Source organism: Eptesicus fuscus, chromosome 10, assembly GCF_027574615.1.
Source record: "Eptesicus fuscus isolate TK198812 chromosome 10, DD_ASM_mEF_20220401, whole genome shotgun sequence".
Classification (NCBI taxonomy): domain Eukaryota; kingdom Metazoa; phylum Chordata; class Mammalia; order Chiroptera; family Vespertilionidae; genus Eptesicus; species Eptesicus fuscus.
The window spans coordinates 1,237,050-1,259,784 of NC_072482.1; positions in this window are offsets into that span (position 1 = coordinate 1,237,050).

The following is a 22,735-nucleotide window of genomic DNA, read 5'->3' on the forward strand; positions in this document are numbered from 1 at the left end:
GTGATTCTTTTTTTTTTTTTTAATATATTTTATTGATTTTTCACAGAGAGGAAGGGAGAGGGATAGAGAGCTAGAAACATCGATGAGAGAGAAACATCGACTAGCTGCTTCCTGCACACCCCCCACCGGGGTATGTGCCCGCAACCAATGTACATGCCCTTAACCGGAATCGAACCTGGGACCTTCCAGTCCGCAGACCGATGCTCTATCCACTGAGCCAAACCGGTTTCGGCTGATCAGTGATTCTTATCATTGATGTTTCTATCTCTCTCTCCCTCTCCCTTTCTGAAATTTTAAAAATATATATATTTTAAAGAAAACACATGATCTTCACTTTGGGCTTTGTCATCTTACAATATCCTTTGTGCAGTGTTTTAACTTCCCTCAACTTTCCTTTACCCACCTTTAAAGTGCAATCTCTTTTGGGGAAGATGATCAGGAAAGTGATTCCAGTGGGTAGAAGTTTTTTTTGGAGGGGATGGGTCATGAAGATATTTAAAAATTGAGCATGGTGATGGTTGTACCACTCTGAATTTACTTTAAAAAACCAGTTCATTGTACACTTTAGGTGACATGTACAGTATATGGGTTATATCTCAACAAAGCTGTTCTTTTATTTCTTTTTAAATAAAGACCAGTCTTATAATCAGTTGCAGATGTTTTCAGAGGCCCCTCAAGATTTGCTCACCATGTCCCAAATCACGGCTGTGATTCCCAGTTGCCTCCAGTCCTGGTGGATCTGGATGGTGTGGCTTGCAAAGGAGAAGGTGGCAAGAGGCTTATGGAATTTCGGCAACCCCATTCCCCCGGTCTCCTCATAGGGCACCAGGGCCATTCCCACTGTGCCAGCTCTGCTCCCTTTAACCTGTTGGGCAAAAGAATCCTGCGTGCTCTGGCCAGAAAGTGCATTCTTTCTTAGGTGGCCCGAATGCTTTTTTTAAGGTCGTTTTATGGATTCAAAAGAATAAACAGAGATGTGGAAAGCTTTTGTCAAAATCCTTTTACATGGTTCTTCCAGTCTCATGGGAAATGAGATGTGGCTCTGAATTCATCCCAAAGTGTGTCTTTGGGCAAAAGCACCCAGAACGGCACAACTCCTGCAGAATGCCCCACACACTTTGTTGTCAGGACTCAGGGGGGCTTGAGGGTGAGCGAGGCGGCGGTGCCAGCACAGGACCTGGGAGAAGGTAGCGCTTTCTACACTGCCCAGGCCACGTGGACTACAGCAGTACCCGCCCAGGTGGGCAGGGTGTTTCTGCTGTTTTGTTTTGGTCTGGCCTCCACCCCGTCAGCCACGGACCTGTGCCTGCACTGAGACTGAATGGTTTGATGGCCCTACTTTTTGGTGGACAGTGGATGCACTCCCAGAGACTGGCAGTTAGACTCTGGTGGCTTCTGAGTCCCTTGCGGGGAGAGCCCGGCCCTAGGTCAAGAACAGACTCAGGCGTCCTCGGCCAGGAGGCCTCCTTGGGCTAGGGGCTGCCACAGTTTGAAGGCTGGTCACGCCCCCGATCCTGGTGGGGGTCTCCTCTGGGGTGCTGGCAGGCCTGGGCTAATGGCCGCCCTGGTTTGGAGACTGGTCACGCCCCGATCCTGGTGGGGATCTCCTCTGGGGTGCTGGCAGGCCTGGGCTAATGGCCGCCCTGGTTTGGAGACTGGTCACGCCCCGATCCTGGTGGGGATCTCCTCTGGGGCGCTGGCAGGCCTGGGTTAGGGTCACTGGCAGTTTGGAGGCCGGTCACGCCCCCGATCCTGGTGGGGGTCTCCTCTGGGGTGCTGGCAGGCCTGGGCTCTGGCGCCGCAAAGGGAGAGGTTCCTGAACCTGCTTCCCACACACCTAGGCTAGGATACATCTTGTAGGAGGCGGCTTCAATGCCGGGGGTCGGTGACCAGGTCCTCCGGAGCCTCGCTTTCTGGCTGCAGTCCCACGTCTCCCAGTGCCCCAGCCTCGGATGCGCCCCCGCAGTTGCCCCCACCACCAGCCACCTCAGCGCAGGCCACAGCAGCTGAAGCCAGCCTCTTGGAAGCCAGGCCACCACACCCACCACCCCTAGTAGCTCTCTGCTGCTCGCTCTCTGTGCCCTGTCCGCTGGGGTCGGGGAGTGCTCCCAGCCCAGAGGCCCTCCCTCCCTCTGCAGCCTGGCTTGGGAAGCTGGCCTCCTGCTGGGGCTACGATGCCAGGCTGCCCACTCGGCCACTATGGGTGCGACGCGGACCGCACGGAGGCCAACCTGGAGAACGCGGACCCGAGCTCTGCATCCGGCTGCTGCAGATGGCCTCGGTGGTCAACTACCACCCGCTCCTTCCGCGGGCCCCATTGATCCCTCTCAGCACCAGCCATTTAGGCCAGGGTGGCGATCGCCCAGGGACCCCTGCTCCGGGACTGGCTGGCTGGGCCCGGCCACGCCCCCCCCCCCCCGGGGTGGCGATCGGCCCCGGGACCCCCGGGAAGCGCCTGGCTCGGCCTGGCCACGCCCCCCCCCCGAGTTGCGATCGCCCCGGGACCCCCCGGAACTAAGAGGATTGGGCGCCGCCATCTTGGTCTTCTCAACGGCCGGATAGGCCACCCGGAGTCCCGCCCCCAGCCTCTCGCAGGCCCAATCATGGGCATAGCGGAGGTGCGGTCAATTTGCATGTTTCTCTATTATAAGGTAGGATATGTTTGAGAGGAAGGGAGAGGGAGGGAGAGATAGAAACACATCAATGATGAGAGAGAATCATTGATCGGCTGCCTCCTGCATGCCCCCCACTGGGGGTGGAGCCCACAAGCCGGAATGTGCCCTGACTGGGATCGATCCAGGGACCCTTCAGTCCGCAGGCCCACGCTCTATCCACTGAGCCACCCGGCCGGGGCGAGAACAGTTTGCTTTTACATGAGAAAGTCAACAGTGGACTTCTGTTGTTCTCCCGCAGGATGTCTGTGCAGCCCCACCACCTGTCGTGGTTGTGGCACAGATTTAGCCACCTGGGCAGCCTCCCACGGTGACAACGTCCCATCATGTTGATGACAGCGTGCTGGCCTCTGACTCTTGCAGATCTGAACGCAGCTGCCGGTAGCCTTCGGCAGGCTTTGGGGTAGGGAGAGGCCGGGCCTGGCTTGCGGTCAGATCCTCGGGAGCTGTCCGGTCAGGTGACCAAGGTGCGCCCGCGGCAGGCATTGGCCGGCGCCCGCTTCCCCGGCCGCAGCGGTGAGCAGTTCCGGCCGCTGTTGGTCTCTGGGGAACTGGCGAGTGTTTATTCCCCACCTGGAGCAACATGGGACCGACTCCAGACGTACAGGAGGCCTTTTAGATGCCAGGGGCAGTCGCCCAAGTGGGCAGAGAGGGGTCCCATCAGGTTTTGGTCCCGGTGATGAAGGAAAGTGGGAGCCGATACTCTTGCAGAGAGACAGTGGAGTGTGGTAGCCACCATCTCAGGTAGAAACTGCAGTTTTTAACCTTAACGTTAACCTGCTGTTTTGGGTTCTGTACTCATTTTCTTGCTAAAACAATAGAAAAGTTATTTTGATTTTCTGAACTTATGTCTGCTATCCCAATCGATGGAGAGCTCCATGGATGGTGGTTTGAATGTCCCATTGATTATGATCTCACTGGTTATTGAAGCACATTCTTCTGGGAACCAGGACAGCACAATTACCCTAAATTGTCTCAGTAGCTCCAGATAATGAGTTTCGTTTGACTCAGTGGTCCCGGAATCTGGACAGCACAATTATTCTAAATTGCCCCGGTGGTCCCAGATAATGTGTTTCTGCTGATTCAGTGATCTGTAGACCCAAAACTATACTTTAGATCACTAACTTGCTCAATTTCGCTTCTGTAACTGCTTTGTGCAAACAGGTTCCTCATTCCAGACCCAAAGATGTAACCGATACCTTTGTGATATTCTGCCAATATAAGCCGGATGTGGCGAGCTTGTCGGGGCTGCGAGATTTGGAGTGCTGAATTGCCCCCTTGTAAGCCGCCGGCCTTTAATAAATGACTCCATAATTCGACTTCTTGAGGCGTCCTTTGTGAGATTCGGGGTACACTGCAACAACAGTTGGCAGCCACATGCTGCCGTGCAGGCCCGCCCCCCCCTCCCGGAGACCGCGCGGTCCTCGGGCGGGTCCAGGAGGGAGCCCTGCCCCACGGACGGCAGTGGCTGCCCGCTGGATACAGATGAACTGTGGGTCGATTCTGGTTCTGGGCCAAGTCCAATGGGCTGAACGGCGAGCAGTCGGGATGGTTTGGACACAGGATGGTTTGGACACAGGCCCTGTGGTTCGGACAGACAGCGGGGCTGTCTTTAAGGGCTTGACTTGGCTGTTGCCGCGATGGCACCAGCAGCAGTGGCTGATGGGACATTACCCCATGCAGGGACAGGAGATGGGGAAGGAGACATGGGAAGAGAGACTTCCAAAGAGGCAACAATACAGGATTTGAGTGGCCGCCGCCAGCCCCGGGGATGATGAGGCAGAGCCTTGGCAAGTGTCCAGGGGGTAGCACCTTCCCGAGGATCGGGCTTGGTGGCTCCCTCGGAAATTGGGGCACGTGGGACTACAGACAAGGTGCAGGTGGCTAAGCGGTGGGGCCTGGCCCTATCCCGGGGGAATCCCTGGCTGCAGTACGAGGATGTCCGCTGGGCTCAGGCTCTCCCCGTCCACGTGGCCTCCAGGAGCAGGAGGGCCGTGTCCTCGGAGGGGCGCCCTGCAGCACTGGCCACTGGGTTTCTCTGGGCCTCTCCCTCCGGACGCCCTGAGGGCCAGCCTCCTCCTTGCTTACCCTATAGGGAGGCCGCCCGCGGACAGTTGTCCGAGGATCGGAACACTTGGGGGCCGCCTATGGGCGACCCCTTCGCATAGCAAGTGATAATGGAACCCATTCACAGGGGAAGAGGTGCAGGGCTGGGCCAAGGCCAGGACGTAGCCTGGCAATTTCAAGCTGCCGGGCTGATTGAACGGTGTAACGGCCGGTGGAAAGACAAGCCCCGCCCAGGGGGGACCCACCAGCCTGGAGGTTGGGCTGGAGAGTGGAGGGCCCTCAGCTTGCTGAGTGAGCAGCCAGGGAGACGGGCGCCTCCCCCTCAGAGTTGATGAGGAGGAGGCATCCTCAGACGCTGCCCGCGCAGGTGAAAGCAACAGGTGAACGGTGCGCCCCAAGGCGCGCCCCTCTGAACTTTGCTGCTGCCCACACCTGCCCAACTGCGCAAGTCCAAGCCGGAAAGCACGGGAAACGTTGTTAAAGGGGACGTACGCTGTTGCCCTCTGGCCAGTGCCCAGGTCTCCTATAGCTTCGCCTGTGAACCCCACGCAGGGGCGATCCGGGTGGAATCACCGCCAGGTCGCCCTCCGACTCCAGCCGCAGCGCTGCCTGGCGGAGACACGGTTGCTTGCATCCTGCCGGAAGCCCGTGGTCTCCTATGATGGTCTCAGTCTCTCTCATCTCTTCGACCAGAGAGAGCTGGGCTAACGCGCAGTTCCTGGGCGCACACCTGTGCTCGAGTGCACACTGTCCCCGTAGTGGGGGTGCACAGAGATTCCCCCAGGAGCGGCCGGCGGGTTCCCACGCCCATCCATCCGACCGCCGCTGCCAACTGGGCATGGTTAGCTGCTCAAGACTTTGGCAACGCCTCCTGGGACCCTGCCCGCTGAGCCATGGAGACCGATCCAGTGGAACCCTGGCAATGCCGGCCCTTTGTCGGCATGCGGTGTGGAATGGAGGGGTGTTGCTAGGGGAACAGGTAGAATGAAGAGAGCCTGCAGACCCTGTAAGAACCGCATTGTCAGCTGGCTGCCTCCAGAGTTGTGCCGTAACACAACCACTAATGTTGAGGTCCAGAAGCAGTGGGATAGAAAGCGTTAAACCAGCACAAAACCTGTAGATATGATGGTCCCAGCACACTTATGGGTGTGTGGGAGGTGTGGCTGGCCCTCCCTCCCAGCGCACTGGACGGACGATGTACCTGGGGTAGGCCCTGTATCCCGGGTGAGTCCTTAAGACTCTAGAAGGCATTCCCCATAACTGGGACTCCGTATACCACCGGTGGCATCGAGTTAAATGCACTCCCTGGTGGTTACCCACTCGCTGTAATCCTTCCTGCAGGAGGAGCAATTGAGGTAGAGTTAGAAGTGACAGCCTTAGCCGAGCACACAGCTAACGCCTGGAATCAGACCCAGCAAGCCCTTCCCCTAAAGACGGGTGAAACCACGCAGATGCGCAAAGTGGTGCTGCAGACTAGAATGGCACGGGGTCTGCTAACCGCTGCACAGGGGCCACCGTGGAATACTATACCAATGTGCCTGATAATCGAGGGAACGTAACCAGTGCCCGTACGAGACAGGGAGGTGCATGCCCAACGAGCCCTCTCCGTGACCCCTCCGAGCCTGTGGGATGGCCTGTCGGGAGCATGGCCTGGGCATTCCTGAGTTTTGCTGCTGGAGTGGAAGTACTGGTCCTAACATGCAGCGGTTTGTATTGTTGTTGCGGATGCTGTGTTCAAGGAGCTGGCCTCTGGGCCCGGTGCCCCATAGAAGCCATCCGGTGTGGGGTGGAGTGTGGGGGCCCTGCGCAGAGTACGCCGGATGTTGAAGGCCCATCCACCACACGGTGCGTGAGGGCGATGCCTCGGCAGTAGCACTGTGCGTGCTGCGCAGGCGCACCCTGTGTCAGCTGCTTATGTCAATGGGCAGGAGGCCTCTTGTTTGAGTGAGTGCATACGGTGCCCCTGACCAGCGGTGCTGGCTGCTTTGTTTGCAGTCAAACATGACCCACCTCCCTATGACAGACAGCTCGTGTGTTCTTCCAATCCCCGGTGTCCAAAGGGGTTAAGTCCCTGCAAAGGAACTTGAACCCAACACCGTACCAAAGACCCAGGCACTAGCCAGAGGCCCCGGGGATAGGTTTACCCTGCAGACAGGGAACTCACTTCTGCTGGCCAAGTGAGGGGGCAGGAAGGGGTCTCCTCAGATGCCAGGGGTGATCAGTCCTAACACACTGGACCCCATTACCCAGGTCGCCTGGAGGCCGTCACTGGGCAGGTGACTCCGTGTCCAGAGGGCAGGGTTACCTTATAGCTCAGGCGGATGAGACCCATTTTGACCAAGGATTTCCTCCATAGCTTACCAGGTGGGTTCCTGCACACCGACGGGGGCAAGAGAGAGTGTAGTGAAAACCACTCCGGGTCCCACCAGTCATCAAGGAACTCCACCAAAGAGAAATTAGGCGGGAGCCTGGCTTTTATTCTTTACAAACCTAAAACTTTCACAAACTTCTACAACCTTCACAACCGTCTACAAACCTTCTACAACTTTCACAAACCTTCTAACCTGCTCAGAAATAATCATCCGTAGAACAACTCACTCTCAATCCTTGTCCTTCAGAAAGTATCTTTATGCCTTCCGTTTCCAAAACCACACAACTTATTTCCAACTTAATTAGAACTTGTAACTTCTAGAAACCTCAATGATAACCAAAAAGTAGGCCACCAGCATTCCTTAGAATCTAGATTGAGACTTTTATGAACGTATTTTCATAACTTTTAGAAACATAGGTTCCTTTATTGACAAACACTCACATTTTCAAGAAACACGCCTTCAACAAAGCACAAGACGTTCATCAACAGCTCCAAATTTACCTTACAGCCTCTGGCAACGGAGAGCATAAAGCAGCCCCAGCTGGTTTGTCTGTGGAAAGAGCATCGGCCCGCTGATGGAGGGTTCTGTGTTTGATTCTGGTCCAGGACATGCACCTTGGACGCAGGCTCGATCCCACGCGGGAGGCATCCAATTGATGTGTTTCTCTCACATTGATGTTTCTCTCTCTGTCTCTCCCCCTCCACTCTCTCTAAAAATCAATGGGAAAATATCCTTGGGTGAGGATTAACAACAACAACAACAACAACAACAAAAAACCCAGCCCAGCCAGTGTGGCTCACTGGTTGAGCATTGATCTATGAACCAGGAGGTCACAGTTGGATTCCTTGTCAGGGCACATGCCCGGGTTGCAGGCTTGATTCCCAATGTGGGGCGTGCAGGAGGCAGCCGATCAATGATTTTCTCTCATCACTGATGTTTCTATCTTTCCCTCTCCCTTCCTCTGTGAAATAATATATATATCCAAGAACAGGTGAACTTGTCCAGCAATTAATATTTCAAGTTATTTTAAAATATCTAGATATTCAATAACTTTTATTAAAGTTCACTATTTTAGAAAGGAATAGTCGAAATAAGTTAAATTGACTTGCTCAGATATGGCTAAGATTTTTCAACCCTTTTGATAAGATTTACCTCCCACTTCATTTGCATTTTAAAAGATGGCCCAGATGAGAGTTCTTGAAGAAAACCAAGCATTTGCATCTCAAAGGTCCTGGGACTTTGGGTTTCACAAAGCCAGTGATCTATCCCTTTCTGAGAGGAACAGGGACAGTTTGGGGAAGGTGAAGGCTCCGTGGCTTTGAATGGGCTCAGGAGCCACGCCCCTGGTCCTGTGAAGACTTTATTTGTAAAACAAGAGCCGTCATTTTTGATGCCGCAACACCTTCTAATTTACAGGGAGCACGTCGCTTAGGGTCACCTCTGAGAGCCATCAAGGCTTAAAACACGGAACTGCGGGAGGCCGTTAGAGATTAGCAGGGCAAGGACGACGGGCCAGGAACAGCCAGGTCGCCAGGGCAAAAAGCCCTGGGTGCCTCGCAACGGGAAAAACTAGAGCAGGGAGCTCAACTTTTTGCCCTGGTCCTGCGGTTTGGACCCCGGACCTTTCCTCCCCGGAGAGAACACGAGGCCCCCGGAGGATTTCAGCTCCAGACCCAGGGAGGCAGAAAACCAGACCAGTGGCGCAATGGCTGCCTCGAACCCGCTGCACTGACTGGGCCTCTTTCCCTGGCTCCCCGGCTGTGGAGACCACACCCTGAAAGGACCCACCTGGAAAGCCGATGAATATCCTATTGAGACCCTCCCCTGGGACCTCCCCTAACACCTCAGTCTTTAAACGTTTTTAGGCTCCGTCTGGTGTGCTCAGTGGTTAGAGCGTCGGTCCTAGAACCAAAGGGTCTCGGGCTCCACAGCCGGTCAAGGGCATGTGCCTGGGCTGCAGGTTCCCGCCCTGTCCCCAGGTTGGGGCTCGTATGGGAGGCAACCAGTCGATGTGTCTCTCTCACGTTGATGTTTCTCTCTCTCTCTCTCTCTCTCTCTCTCTCTTTCTCTTCCCCCCTCCCTCCTCTTTCTGAAAAGCAATGGAAAATCCTCTGGTGAGGATTAACAACAACAACAAAAGAAAAACACAAAAAACCCATTTAGGACCAGAGACCCAGGTGCTCTCACTTCCGGGAGCATGTCCACGCCTTTCCCTCCCCCCACCCCGCCCCGTCTCCTTTCCCCAGATGCATTTTCCTTACCCCTCTTTCTCCTAAGCTTCAACAGCCCTTTTGTAACTTGTTTCCTGAGCCTCTGTCTTCTTTCACTCACTTCTTCCATTCTGTGGTTTTCTAAATAAACTAGAAGGCCAGCGCGTGAAATGGTGCGGCCCCGCCCACCCATGCCGGTCTTTGGTCGTTAGGGCGTTAGGGCCAGTGGCTTTTTGGAATATAGATGTTCTCTTGTGGTTTGAATCTTGGCTCTGAATTCTTTCCTAGCCAGCAGTCAAGTGCCGAGGGTGCTGAACCGTGGGCTGGTCTGACCCCTGGCGCCGTTCTTGCTGCCCCAACAGAAACTCTGTCCATTTTCCTTGGGAACAGCAAAACAGGTCTGGTTGCAAGATGGAATTAAAACTAATGGTGCCTTCGACGGCCAAACCTCCCCATTGCCCACTTCATATTGGGATCAGGCTCTGTTACAAAAAGACTTTAGTCTTTTACTTGATGGGTTCAAGGTCAAATATGCACCCCGAAGGGGAGTTTTGAAGCACTGTGGATGGTTCCCCTTCTACAGAGAGACAGATACGTCACCACCCGAAAGCTCGGCTGTCTGGGCTGTGCTGACAGGGCAGGTGCCCGGGAACCGTCCCGGAGGCTCCTGCAAGGTAATAAGGGGGAAGGTGGTGAGCAAACAGTCAGTCAATTTCAAGATTGTTTCCTCCTGAGGAGGTTTCTTTAAAATTATTATTTTCCCATTTGGTTCAGTATCTGGTTCACTTACTTCTAAATCCATTTTACCCTTCTGGAAAAAGGATATAAGGGCATCACTGATTTCAAGAAAATCTTGTACTATCAGGTGAATTGGGGTAGATTTGATTAGCAAAAATATGCATTGTCCCATAACATTTCCTGGCTGGAGGGGAGCAGGTTCTGATTAAAAAGTGAAACCAGACAGGCACTCTCCCTCCCTAGAGCCGGCCCGTGCCTCTCCCTCTCCCTCCCCCACTCCTCCCCACCCAGGCATCTTACCTTCACCTGCCTCGCTCCCAAGCTCCAAGGTCCCTTCCTTTGTCTCCATAACTCACTTCCTAAACACATTTCTTCTGGGAATTACTCTGCCTCTGTGATTTCCCAAATAAATGTTCGCGTACAAAAACACAACAAACGAAAAGTGAATCCAGACTACCAGTGGGTCCGGCTGCCTGGCGTTACTTGAGACAGGGTTGATCCTATATGGGTGTTTATTCCAGAGCAGCTGACCTGCTGCTCTCCCTGCCGGCTGCATGGAGAGCAGCAGGTCAGCCACAGACATCTGCTCTGCCTTCCCATAAGCCAGCTGCTTATGTTGGGTAGAAGAACGAAGATTGCATGGGGGAGTAGGAATTACAGGCAGGGGAAGTAGGCAAGGTATAATGGTTACAGGTTGCAGGCAATGTGGGAGGGCGCCCCCAGGAGCCTCTGGGACCAGATTACAGGCAATAGGGGCTTGGGGTTAGCAAAGGGCAGGCAAAGAGTGGGTGCCTCTGGGACTAGATTGTCTCGGCCACGAGGTTGTTAATATTTCCAGGATAGGCAGCTCTCAGAAAAAGAGGATGGACTGCATTCCAACGTTGGCTCCCATGTCCCAGGGCGTTCACCTCCCAGCCAGGTGAAATGTGCTTTCTAATCAGAACAGAAACATCATGGTTAACAGAGCATGGTTAATATCTCTCTATATAAAAGCCCAGTGACTGAATGGCGGAACTACCAGAATGACCAGTTGGCCAGTCGCTATGACGAGTACTCGACCACCAGGGGGCAGATGCTCAATGCAGGAGCTGCCCCCTGGTGGTCAGTGTGCTCCCACCGTGGGAGTGCCACTCAGCTGACCAAGGTGAGCAGTGCTCCCACAGTGGGCCGATCCCCGCAGGCCATGCCCCCGCCAGTGCGTGAATCCGGGCACCAGGCCTCTTATAATTAGTTTCTTATAATTAGTTTCCAATATTCTATTTCTGCCCCTAACATTCCCCACTGCTTTTCCTATCATCTCATGTCTATGAGGTTAGTTTTAGATGAAAATCTCATCCTGCTGGACTGCATCTACTTCTGCCTTGAAAGCAGCTCCCAGGGATGGAACACAGCGAATGCTGGATCTTGGGAGATGGTTCCCCTAACCTGTTGAATGTTGTTTCCTATCAGGTGAGAATGGCCAGAAGGATTGAAACAGCACAACCTGGTTACGCTGCAACAATAAATAATTTACTGCTGCCCGAGTCTCTAGCACTGCCTCCCTGGCCTGGCTCAGCTTGTGATTTATCCCATGTCTGTCCCTGGAGGTGGCAGTCAGGGCTTTTACCTGCTACCAGCAGCCAGGTCACTTCTCCACTAGGGGAGCCTGCCCTTACCAGCCGAACAAGATGGTCACAGCAGTACAGTCAGCCGGGCTCCACCGGTGGAGATCCTCATTGCGGTCCCGTGCCACGGCCTCGAGAAAGTCTCTTTTGGTTCGGAACCTGTGATGTTCATAAGGCATAGAGACGGTCAGTCACCCTAAGGAACAGGCCCCCCCGCCCCCCCAATGCTGTTTTCCCACAATCAGAAACCAGCCAGCCAGCAGCTTAGTGTGCCCATTACTATAAGGGAAGGTGAACTTATCAGAACAATTCATATTGTGGTTGTTAGATACTGAAAGACAATAACTAGAACACGCAGTGAAAGTCAGACATTGACCACAGGAAGCTACTGCAGCAACCTTTAGAGAAAGCATCCCTGCATCCTTTCCCAGGCAGTGGCATCTTGCCATATCTCACTTATTAAGAATTGCCAAAATCTGGAGGGATAAGGTAGGGAGAAAAATACATAATTTACCAAATTGCTTTAAGAAAAGAAACAAGTTTCCTTATGTCTGAAAAACAAAAAGATTAAGCATTAATACTTTCAACAAAAGTTGCAAAAACTATACAATTCTTTTCAGTTCACTCAGTCCCATAATCAATTATTTTTGTTTCTCCTGATTTTTCTGCCAATACCTCTAGATATCCAGACACTCTGTAGAGTTTAATCATTTTCACCCAGTTTGGAGGGGATGATCTGAAAATGTCAGTCCTCTCCATGGATCTCTCAGAAGATGTAACACAGTGACATTCTCTAAATGACAAGAAGAATTTTAAAATGACATGGTTATGGGTTTGAGGATAATGCAAATTACATAGAATCTTGTCCTTTCTGCAAAACACAATATTCCAGAATATCAATCTATATATATATAAAAGCCTAAGCAACCGGATGACCAGAAGATCGGACAACTGGTCGACCAGTCACTATGATGCACACTGATCACCAGGGAGCAGATGTTCAACGCAGGAGCTGCCCCCTTGTGGTCAGTGACCATCAGGTGCCAGAGGCTAGGCTGATGGCTGGCAAGTGCCTCCGCAGCGGTGCGAGCCTCTCCCGCCTCCACAGCAATGCTATCAAGTGGGGGTGGCAGGCGTAGCCGGGCCGGGATGAGCGGGAGTGGCAGGCAGGAGTGACAGGCGGTGTTAGACTGCCGGTTTTGGTGGATCTCCACAGGCCACTTCAAGGGACCCCACCAGTGTGCGAATCTGTGCACTGGGCCTCTAGTTAGAATTATAAATGAAAGCATATTGGAGTTATTCTTCTTTATTTGACAAAGCTTCCCATGTACCTTAATATAAAATGTTTCCTTCATAAGGAGAGAAAACAAATCCTTGAGGCATTCCAGGGCCTATTGGAATGATCCAAAAATAATATGGGCCTAAATCAATTGAGAATAATTATTCTTATGACTCTGTTTAAAATATTGTTGATTTTTTAATCTTTTGTTTCCCAAATATAAGACATTCCACATTGTAGGAACTAACAAATTAGTAACATTCATTTTACCGTTCTCCCAGGAGACAAAGATTCAAAGACTACAGCAACCCGGAGATTTTGTCCTTTGGGAAATACATTAATGAAAGAAGCTCTCCAACAGTGTTAAAGGGACCTCATCTTATCAGGTACCTAACCACGAATGGACATCTGCCCCTGTCTCTGACACTTGCCTTCATCTTAAGGACAAGAAGCTGCCGACTACGGAGGAGGTAGACAGCCATCCCAAGACGTCAGCAAGGCCTGTATGCTCACAAATTGATGATGCTAAACCTTGTTCTTATATCACCCAATTGTTATTGATTGAATGTATATAAAATAATTTTTATACTGTTATTATCCTCCTTATGGTTTCCTAGTGGAAATAATATCTGTCTCCCTAGACCCCTTTCCCCATTAGCATGAAAAATCTAACTCGGGTACCTGCTGATCTTTCCCAGCTACTAGACAGTGATATTCTGATGATCACCTATGATGATGAAGTTAATGTTTTGTTGACCACACACTGGTGGTCTTCTACTATCAATATAAGCTTTGGTGCATTTTTTAGGCTATATCTATATATATAAAAGCCTAAGCGACTGAATGACCGGTCACTATGATGCGCACTAACCACCAGGGGGCAGACGCTCAATGCAGGAGCTGCCCCCTGTTGGTCAGTGTGCTCCCACAATGGGAGTGCTGCTCGCCTGACCCAGTGTGGCCCAGCATTGACCTGTCCTGGGGGCCCACCAGCCCAGCCCGGCAGCAGGCACTCCCTCCCTCAGTGGTCCTGCAGGTCCAATCTCCGGAGAACGGGCCAGGCACCGACGGACCAGCGCTGCCGGCACGATCCCAACAGTGCCCCGGCCTCCTGGGAGTCAGCCTCAGGCACCACGTCTGCTTCCCTCCCCAGATGCTCTGCGAGGAAAAAACAAATAAAAGCGGCTGCCAGGTGGCTCCTGATAACCTGAGTGAATGTCAGCAGGATGGATCTGGATCCGGGCCGGCAAGGGTGTCCCGCTGCCCAGCCCGGAAGGCCGATTGCGTCCTGCTCCCCCCACACCCCTCGGCGGCGCCAGACACAGGGCTCAGTGCTGGCACTAGCCGCTCTCGATCAGGACTGATGGGCGAGAGTCTGCGGCAGGCGCAGCGGGGCCAGGATGAGTGGGAGCGGCAGGCAAGAGCAGCAGGCGGCATTGGACTGCCGGTTTCAGCCCAATCCTCCCAGGCCATGCTGAGGGACCCCACCCATGCCCGAATTCATGCACCTGGCCTCTAGTCTATTATAAAGGACCTACCTTGGACCAACCTCTCCAAGAACACCACCCTAATAATTCCCCTGGTAGAATTATCTATAGATCTAATCTAGATGAGTATATTAGGTGAATATTGTCTAAATACTAGAGGCCTTTGCATAAAAATTCATGCACTGGAGGGGGGGTCCCTCAGCCGGCCTCCCCCCTCTCACAGTCCAGGAGCCCTCAGGGGCGGGAGGCAACCAGGCGATCAGGGGAAGGCTACGCCCCCATCACACCTCTGCTGCTGCCACTCCAGCAGCGCAAGCCTTGGCCGGCCCTGGTTACTTGAGCCTCGGGTGGCCCTAGGCAGCCACCATCCAAGGCTTGCCTGCGCCTCGGGCTGGCCCTCGGCAGCTGGGGGGCTGAGGGGACTGGGGGGCTCCAGAGGCAGGCGTGCGGCAAGGCTAGGCCCGCCTGGGGGACAGCCCAGCCTTGCACCGTGCCTGCCGTCCTGGTGGGGCTGAGGGGACTGGGCACTGCCAGCTTGTGGCTGTGGGCGCCACCATCTTTGAGGGCATGGCAGTCAATTAGCATATTCCCTCCTTATTGGCTGTGGGCGCCGCCATCTTTGAGGGCATGACAGTCAATTAACATATTCCCTCCTTATTGGCTGTGGGCGCCACCATCTTTGAGGGCATGACAGTCAATTAACATATTCCTTCCTTATTGGCTGTGGGTGCCGCCATCTTTGCAATAGCGTGAGGGTCAATTAGCATATTCCCTCTTTATTAGATAGGATAGGAATGGATGAAATTAACTGCCCAGAAGAAAAATGGAAACTTCTGGATAATAGCAAATACTTGTTTCTCCTCAGATCCTTCCTTGTCTAGTATTAGACATTTTCTGTTTCTAATCAGTGTTACTGGTTTATTGTTACTTTTGTTCCTGGTATGTAAATGTTATACTAGATGCAGAAAAACAAAACTTGACAAACAGCAAAAAGACTCGGATTGTGGTGGCTCAAAAATTAGAAATGATCCAGAATATGTTTTAACAAGGACATATAGGATCTGACTGCCTCCCATTTACCTGCTTTTTATTTTGAATAATAATAATTCGATCTTAAATGCCATCGAAGGTTATGGTCTTGCCCCATCCCCGGTGGTCCACCTGTTCAGCAAGGCATGCTGACACTGAGACATCCTGGGAATGAGCCTTCCTAGCACCGTGGGACTCGTTATCCAACCAAAAGGTTGGTCATCAATGCATCCTTTGGATTGATTTATGACCAAAAGGGGGATGTGTGGACGAAAGGGACCTAACGAGCTCAGGGGAGGGCCTGCATGGAGGCCTTGCACACTCAGAGACCTAAAGTAACCACAAAGGATGGTCTGAAATTAAACTTTAATTAAAAGCAGTTATGGTGGGTAGTTATATCCTAGGCGTGGGTGGTGAGGGAAGGAGGTGGGGAGGTGGGGAGGCGGGGAGGCGGGGAACCTGATTGGCCCTGATCGCCGGCCAGGCCTAGGGACCCTACTTGTGCATGAATTTCATGCACTGGGCCTCTAGTCCTATATAAGCCGCTGGCTGATGGTGGGTGCAGAGCAGATTTTTGTGTTTGACCTGCTGCTCTCCCATGCTGCTGGCATTGTTGGAATAAACCCTCAGATATGATTCAACCCTGTCTCTGCTTAGTTGGCTCAAGTAGTGACAGGCAGCCTGGACCTCTTGGTTGTCCAGTTACACTGGGGGAAAATGGTGGAGACTGCAAGCCACATACCAAGAGCCTGTCGCTACTTGGGGTACACAGACTACCTTTCCAACCTCTTTGCAAACAGCTGTGGTCGCATGACCAACTTCTGTCCAGGGGAATTTGAGCACAAGTATGTGTCAAACTCCAGGCCTGTCTATTAAAAATGTCCCACATTTCTCCTTTCTCTTTCCCTCTTCTCACTGACTAGGCCTTGACGCCCAATGTGACTTTAGATGCCACGAGTTCAAAACGGCAGAGACGCCGCTGTCAATCCAAGTTCCTGATGGCCGTGACAGGAGGGCTGCCCTTGAATGCAAGCCTGCTCAGGGTGTCACATTAGAAATAAACTTGCTTTGTGTCAAGCACTGAAACGTTAAGGTCTTTTTGTTACCACAGCCTAACCTACCCTAACTAGTAGAGGGTGGGACCAGGAAGCAACTTGAAAAATGGTTTTCATGTTTCTCTGTCCCTTCAAATCCCTTCTGTGGGACCCACTCTCTGTTTGCCCCTGGGTAAACTTAAAGCAGATTCAATGCTCCTTCTGGTCACTTCTGGTAACCAAGGGTCCTCTGGTCACTCTAACTCCCCCATAGCTCAGTCATTGACGGGTCAGTCTCGTGTAATGGTGAAAACTTCACACTTTATTTATTCCGCCCCTTATTCCCGCCCCTTGTGCCATGTGGGGCCAGCCCTCAGCAGGAACTGAACTCTGCAGGGGTCTTCCCTCATTTCCCACCTCATGCTCTGTGGCAGAAGCTGTGATTGTATCGTGCTATTTTTCTGTAGATTTCAGTTTTTGATTGTTTGTTGCTAGTAGGTAGAATGTATTCTCCTCTTTTTTGTTTTGTTGTTGTTGTTGTTGTTTTGTATTCTCCTCTTAAAGACTGCATTTCCTGGCTATGACTAGACACCAGGGAGTGTTGACGTGATGTGTAGTGAGGCTGTGACTGACAGCTGGGCGCCGGGCTCTGAGTGGAGTGATGAGAGCAGCCCTTGGGGAGGGTCCCCTTCCCCCTAAGCACCAGGTGGAGTATGGTCCCTGCAGATGTGGTGGCGGGTCATTTCAGCCTTTCGCAGGAGAATGGCAGACAAGCAAGATAGAAAAATTTGACGTCACTAAATCCAGCCCCCAACACTCCTTCTGCAGGGGCATATAGGGTTTTTTTGTTTGTTTTTGTAAGAGAACATTTATTGGTGAATTACAGAGGTAGAAAAACTAATTCCTAGGAGAAATGGGCTTAGCAAACAAGTTCTAGAGGTAAAGGGAGAGTCCCTGGAGCTTGGGGGGGAGGAAGTGGATGGTAACATGCCTGGGGCCCAGATGGGGTGTGAGGGGCAGAAAGGAAAAGGCACAGGTGTGCTCCCTGGAGGGAAAGAGGTTTTTGTGTTTTTAAAAATATATTTTTATTAATTTCAGAGAGGAAGGGAGAGGGAGAGAGAGAAACATCAGTGATGAGAGAATGATTGATCAGCTCCCTCCTGCACGCCCACACTGGGGATCGAGCCTGCAACCGGGCATGTGCCCTGGCCGGGAATCGAACCAGCCCTCCTGTGTCCTCACCATCCAGGTCACTTTGGATGCCTGTGCCTCTGTCCCTCCTCGCTCATCGTGCTCACGTGGACCTGGCCCTCCTCCAGGTGCTGGGGGCAGAAATGGAATATGGGGGACCAGCTATAATTATAAGAAATATTAATCATGCTCTGTCAACCATGACGGCTCTGTTCTGATTAGAAAGCACATTCTCACCCGGCTGGGAGCTGCACGCCCTGGGACATGGGAGCTCACATCGGAATGCAGTCCATCCTCCTGTGTAGACCCCACGTCCCGCGTGGTTCAGGGTTCGGGCTCTGGAAGAGGGGCCGCATGCAAATGACAGAGACAAGACAAGAAATAATAATTTGGAAATTGGGGGGCCAGGAGGGAGCCCAACACAAGAAGAAGGACTCCACTTTCCTTGCCATCCTTTTATTCAGTTTGGGATACACCTATAGCCCTTAGGCAGGCAATTTCCAGTAACAGGCAGACTATCGTATCAGTAAGGATTTACATGACTGTCTGGTGGGGAGGTTGCTTCAGCTACCACTGTCTCGACTAAACAGTGGGAGCGTAGCTCTGACCTTTGCCAGGGCTCAAGGGTCACCAGCCTTCCGGGCTCCTTGTCCACACCTCTCTGCTAGTGAAGACAATGGGCGGCTTCCCACATCCTCCTGTCCCGAGAACTGCCTGTCATCCTGGAAAGGTTAACAACCTTGTTGCCTATAATCTGGTCCTGGAGGCACCTGCCCTTTGGGACCCTAGCCCACATTGCCTGTAACCTGTAACCATTATCCTGTACCCACTTCCCCTGCCTGTAATTCCGATTTCCCACGGGATCGTTGTCCTTCTACCCAATGTAAGCAGCTGGCTTATGGAGGGAGTGGGGGTGGGGGCGCAGAGCAGGTTTCTGTGTCTGACCTGCTGCCGGCAGGATTGGGATAAGCGCTCATATATGATTCGACCCTGTCTCTGCTGAATTGGCCCAAGTAGTGACAGGCAGCCTGGACCCATTGGTTGTCCGGTTTCACAGGGTTGGGGTGTGAGGGGGAGAGGCCTTACTCGCTGAACCACCGAGAGGTGGCTCAAGTGCCCTGCAGTTGTTAAGCATACCCATGTTGCTTTCATTAAGCACTTTTGTGGATTTAATATATGTATATTGATTTCAGAGAGGAAGGGAGAGAGAGAAACATCAATGATGAGAGAGAATCATTGACTAGCTGCCTCCTGCATGCCCCCACTGGGGATTGAGCTTGCAACCTGGGCATGTGCCCTAACCAGGAATTGAACCCTGACCTTCTGGTTCATAGGTCGAAGCTGAACCACTGAGCCACGCTGGCTGGGCTTGTGGATTTGTTTGAGACCACCTCTCTGCTAGGATTCCTTCTTCTCTGAGTCTTTGATGTGGGCAAATGCCTTGCCTCAGGCTGGCCAACTGTACTCTCTGCAAACTTGGAGCCTGGCAATGGCCCCTCGATTAGGATCACCAGAGCCCTGCAGGCGGCCCCTCTGGACAGGCCCTGCCATACCCTGTCAGCTCTCTCAGCTGGTCCCCATCTGGTCCGCAGGAAGGATGCGTCCACTGCCCCTGGCACCTGGAAGGTGGCAGCCCCTCAGCCCAGCAGCCTCTCGCTCCACCATCAGCTTCCTGGCATTTGGGGGGTATCGTATTTTTCCATGTATAAGATGCTATGTTTTCTAAAATCGTTAGACTGAAAATCGAGGGGTGTCTTATACACAGAAGTCAGCCAAGGAGGGAGCTGCATGGGTGTGTGGCTGTCCATACCTTGTCAAACAGGCTTCCTCCAATCATGAGCCTTATTGTTAGTGACGTCAGCTGATGCCGTAATTGGAGGTGGAGATGCAACAGGGACTGGGGCGTTCTGAGCCCATACAGATGTCAAAAAATAAAAAGATAAATACCCATAAGCAGTTGTCTTGCTCTGCAAAATTCAAACTGAATGTAATGAGCTCTGCAAAAGAGCATGGAACTAGAGCTGCAGAGAGACAGTTTGGGCCTCCTCCCGCTGAGTGTAGGATCAGACAGTGGAGAAAACAGGAAGAACAACTCCTTAAGATGCCAAAAGAGAAGAAGGCCTGAAGAGGAAACCCAGCCAAATGGGCAAACTTGGAGCAGAGGCTTCAGACTTGGATTAGGGGGCAGCGCCAGAGTGGCTTCTGTGTGTCAACCGAGCTTATTCAGTGTCAGGCAATCATGTCTGCAAGTGAAAGGAACATGGTTGATTTTACAGGAAAGGCAAAATGGTGCTTCAGTTTCATGAGGAGAGAAGGGTTGGCCATGAGAACACGAACAAAGTTAGCTCAGAAAATGCCACCAGTTTATGAGGATGATCTCACGTATATGGACCGTGACCCGGAAGACAGCAGTGACACAATAGAAGTTGGAGAAATTGATATGTCTGGAACTAACAGTGATGAAGAAGAGGCCAGTGATGCAGCAGAGGCTGGATAAAGCGATATGTTGCATAGTATCATAGGACCGCTATGTAAACATTACCTGCGGTAATTACTAAATAAAAATGTGTTCTGTTTTATGTTTAAACTACTGATTTCTTAATTTTGGGTTGGAAAAGTGGGGGGGGGGGGTCTTATACATGGGGGCATCTTATACATGGAAAAATATGGTAGTTTGTTTTTACTTTTCACGCTCAGACAGGAGTCTCTGGAGCTCACCCTCTCCTTGTATTACAGGGACCATATGGGACTCTGAGGGGGCGGGCCAAGGCTTTCGCTGGGCTTGAAGCGAGGGAAACAGCTGTCTCAGGTAGACAGCTTCTCCCCTCCTGCCCAGCCCAGCACCTTCACGGGCCTTCAGGGCCATTGCGCGGCTTGGGGCCCTGGAAGTGCTCTGCCATCCAGGCCTCGGCCCCTCCCTCACCATTCCCCTCGATTTTATTTAGAAGAACTTCAACCTTTTTAGAAGCTCGTCGGTCTTAAGTCAGAGCCCCTGTTTGCTTTCCAGATGCCAAGCCCACCCGTGCACCTGTTAGTTCAGGGCGCAGAGGGCGTGGGGCTGGAGCTGAGTGGCTGCGGGTTCTCTCCGCCTGCTCCAGCGCCAGCGGGACCCACGGGGCTCTCCCGCAGGGGCAGTCTGCCTCCCTCAGCATTTCAGGATTGAGTTCAGAACTGCACCCTCCTCTCCTTGTGTCTCACCAGGCTACTGGATGTGCAAATGGGCCGCCTGCGGGACACAGCCCAACCTCCCACACAGCCGCTTCCCTGCCCAGGGTCCTGGGCCTGGGGGAGGCTCAGCTGCTTGAAGGGGATGAGATTCTGCCTCTCCCACGTGTGCCTCCGGGATGGATATTGGTTTTAAAAAACAAAAGACTCAGAGAACCTTTGGTCCTCTCTCTGCCTAAGGAAATTCCGTAGAAAAACTTGCCTGGGGCGGCGGGGGGCGGGGAGGGGGGGGGAGGAGAGAAACCTTAGCACATGCGCCTTAGCCTCTCTGAATTGGGGGTGGACACCTGGTGCCCGTGGCTTCTGGTGGCCCAGCAAGAACTGGTTTACGACATTTTTCTTATCTACCTGTGAACTGACTGCTTCCCCTTCAAAACCCCTGCCCCACCCCCCTCCTGTGTCCAAATAGCATATAAACCTCACTGCCCATGCGGCTTCCAGTCTCATTCTTACGCACCCTCACCTGGACATCCGCAAGGAACGTTCTCCTGTGAACCTGTGCTAGTGTAAGAAACATGCAAACCCTGGGAAGAATGTCTGTGAGTTTGAGCCAAACCGTTGACAATTGCCCGGAAGCAGAATCTCAACGCGTTGAGACAATATCCCAGCAGGTGGTTTTCCACCTGGTTTTACACTTTACCATCAAGGAGGAGGTGTGACAGGATTTCTCTGTTGCTAGGTGAGGGAGGCCGGAGGAGGCAAAGAGGGGAAGCTCTGGGATGGGATAAGGAGTGAAATGGCAGACAGTGCTGCTTTTACACAGGCGGGTGCAGGACAGTTTACAGTCAACGGAACAGGCAACAGCACCAGAGGGAGTCTGGCCTGCACCCTGGCACCGTGCTTGCGGCCGAGGGGCCGGGGAAAGGAAGCTACAAGCTACCCTGACGGCTCACAGGTGTGATCTTAGATGCCAAAAGAGAAAGGGCTCAGGAAAGATCGAAGCTGACCTTTGTCAGGGAAGATGCTGGCCCAGGACATGACTACCCACTAAAAACTGCTTTTTAATTAAATGTAGGGGCTGCTGCCCCGGCTGAGGAGAGGAAAGTGGAGGCAAAGACAGAAGAATCTGAGGAGTCTGATGATGGCATGGACTTTAGGTCTTTTTGACTAAACCTCTTTTGTAACACATTCAGTAAAAGCTGACCTCTGTTACTGTTGGAGAAAGAAGAAAAAAAAAGAAAGAAGAAGGGAAGAAAGAAAGAAAGAAAGAAAGAAAGAAAGAAAGGAAGGAAGGAAGAAAGAGAGAAAAGGTCTTAATTTCAGACCATCCTCTGTGGTCACTTTAGGTCTCTGAGTTTGCAAGACGCCACACGGGCCTCCCCTGAGCCCGTCAGGTGAGCATGTGGCCCCACGTCCACAGGCCTCATGAGCGTTTGATGATCAGCCCGCTGAAGAGCTTGGCAGTGAGAGGAAAGCTCTTCGTGGCCCGCACACTCGTGGATCCTGTAGCTCTGCCTCCATCTCCAGCCGACTGAACTGGAGCCTTCAAGGAGCCCGTGTGTCGGGCTGTCCACGCCCGGTGGACTGCCTCCTCCCCTGCGGGGCGGGCCAGGGCCCTGTCTGCCTGGGAAGGAGGTCAGAAGTGGGCGAGGCAGGGGCACCCCTCCCTCTTCTGACCAACACCTTCCCGGACCCCTCTGTGGCCACAGGGAGTGTGCAGCCTGACGCACAGACACAGACACACGGACCTTTAATGATCAAAGCTCTGTCTCTGGGTCAAGTTCATTGTGTGGCTGCTGCTTCTGCGTGGGTGAGTTTGTGTGGGAAGCCTGACACTCCTATGCGGAGGCTGATACCCTGAGCCCCGCGTGGATCTCCGGGCCGTGC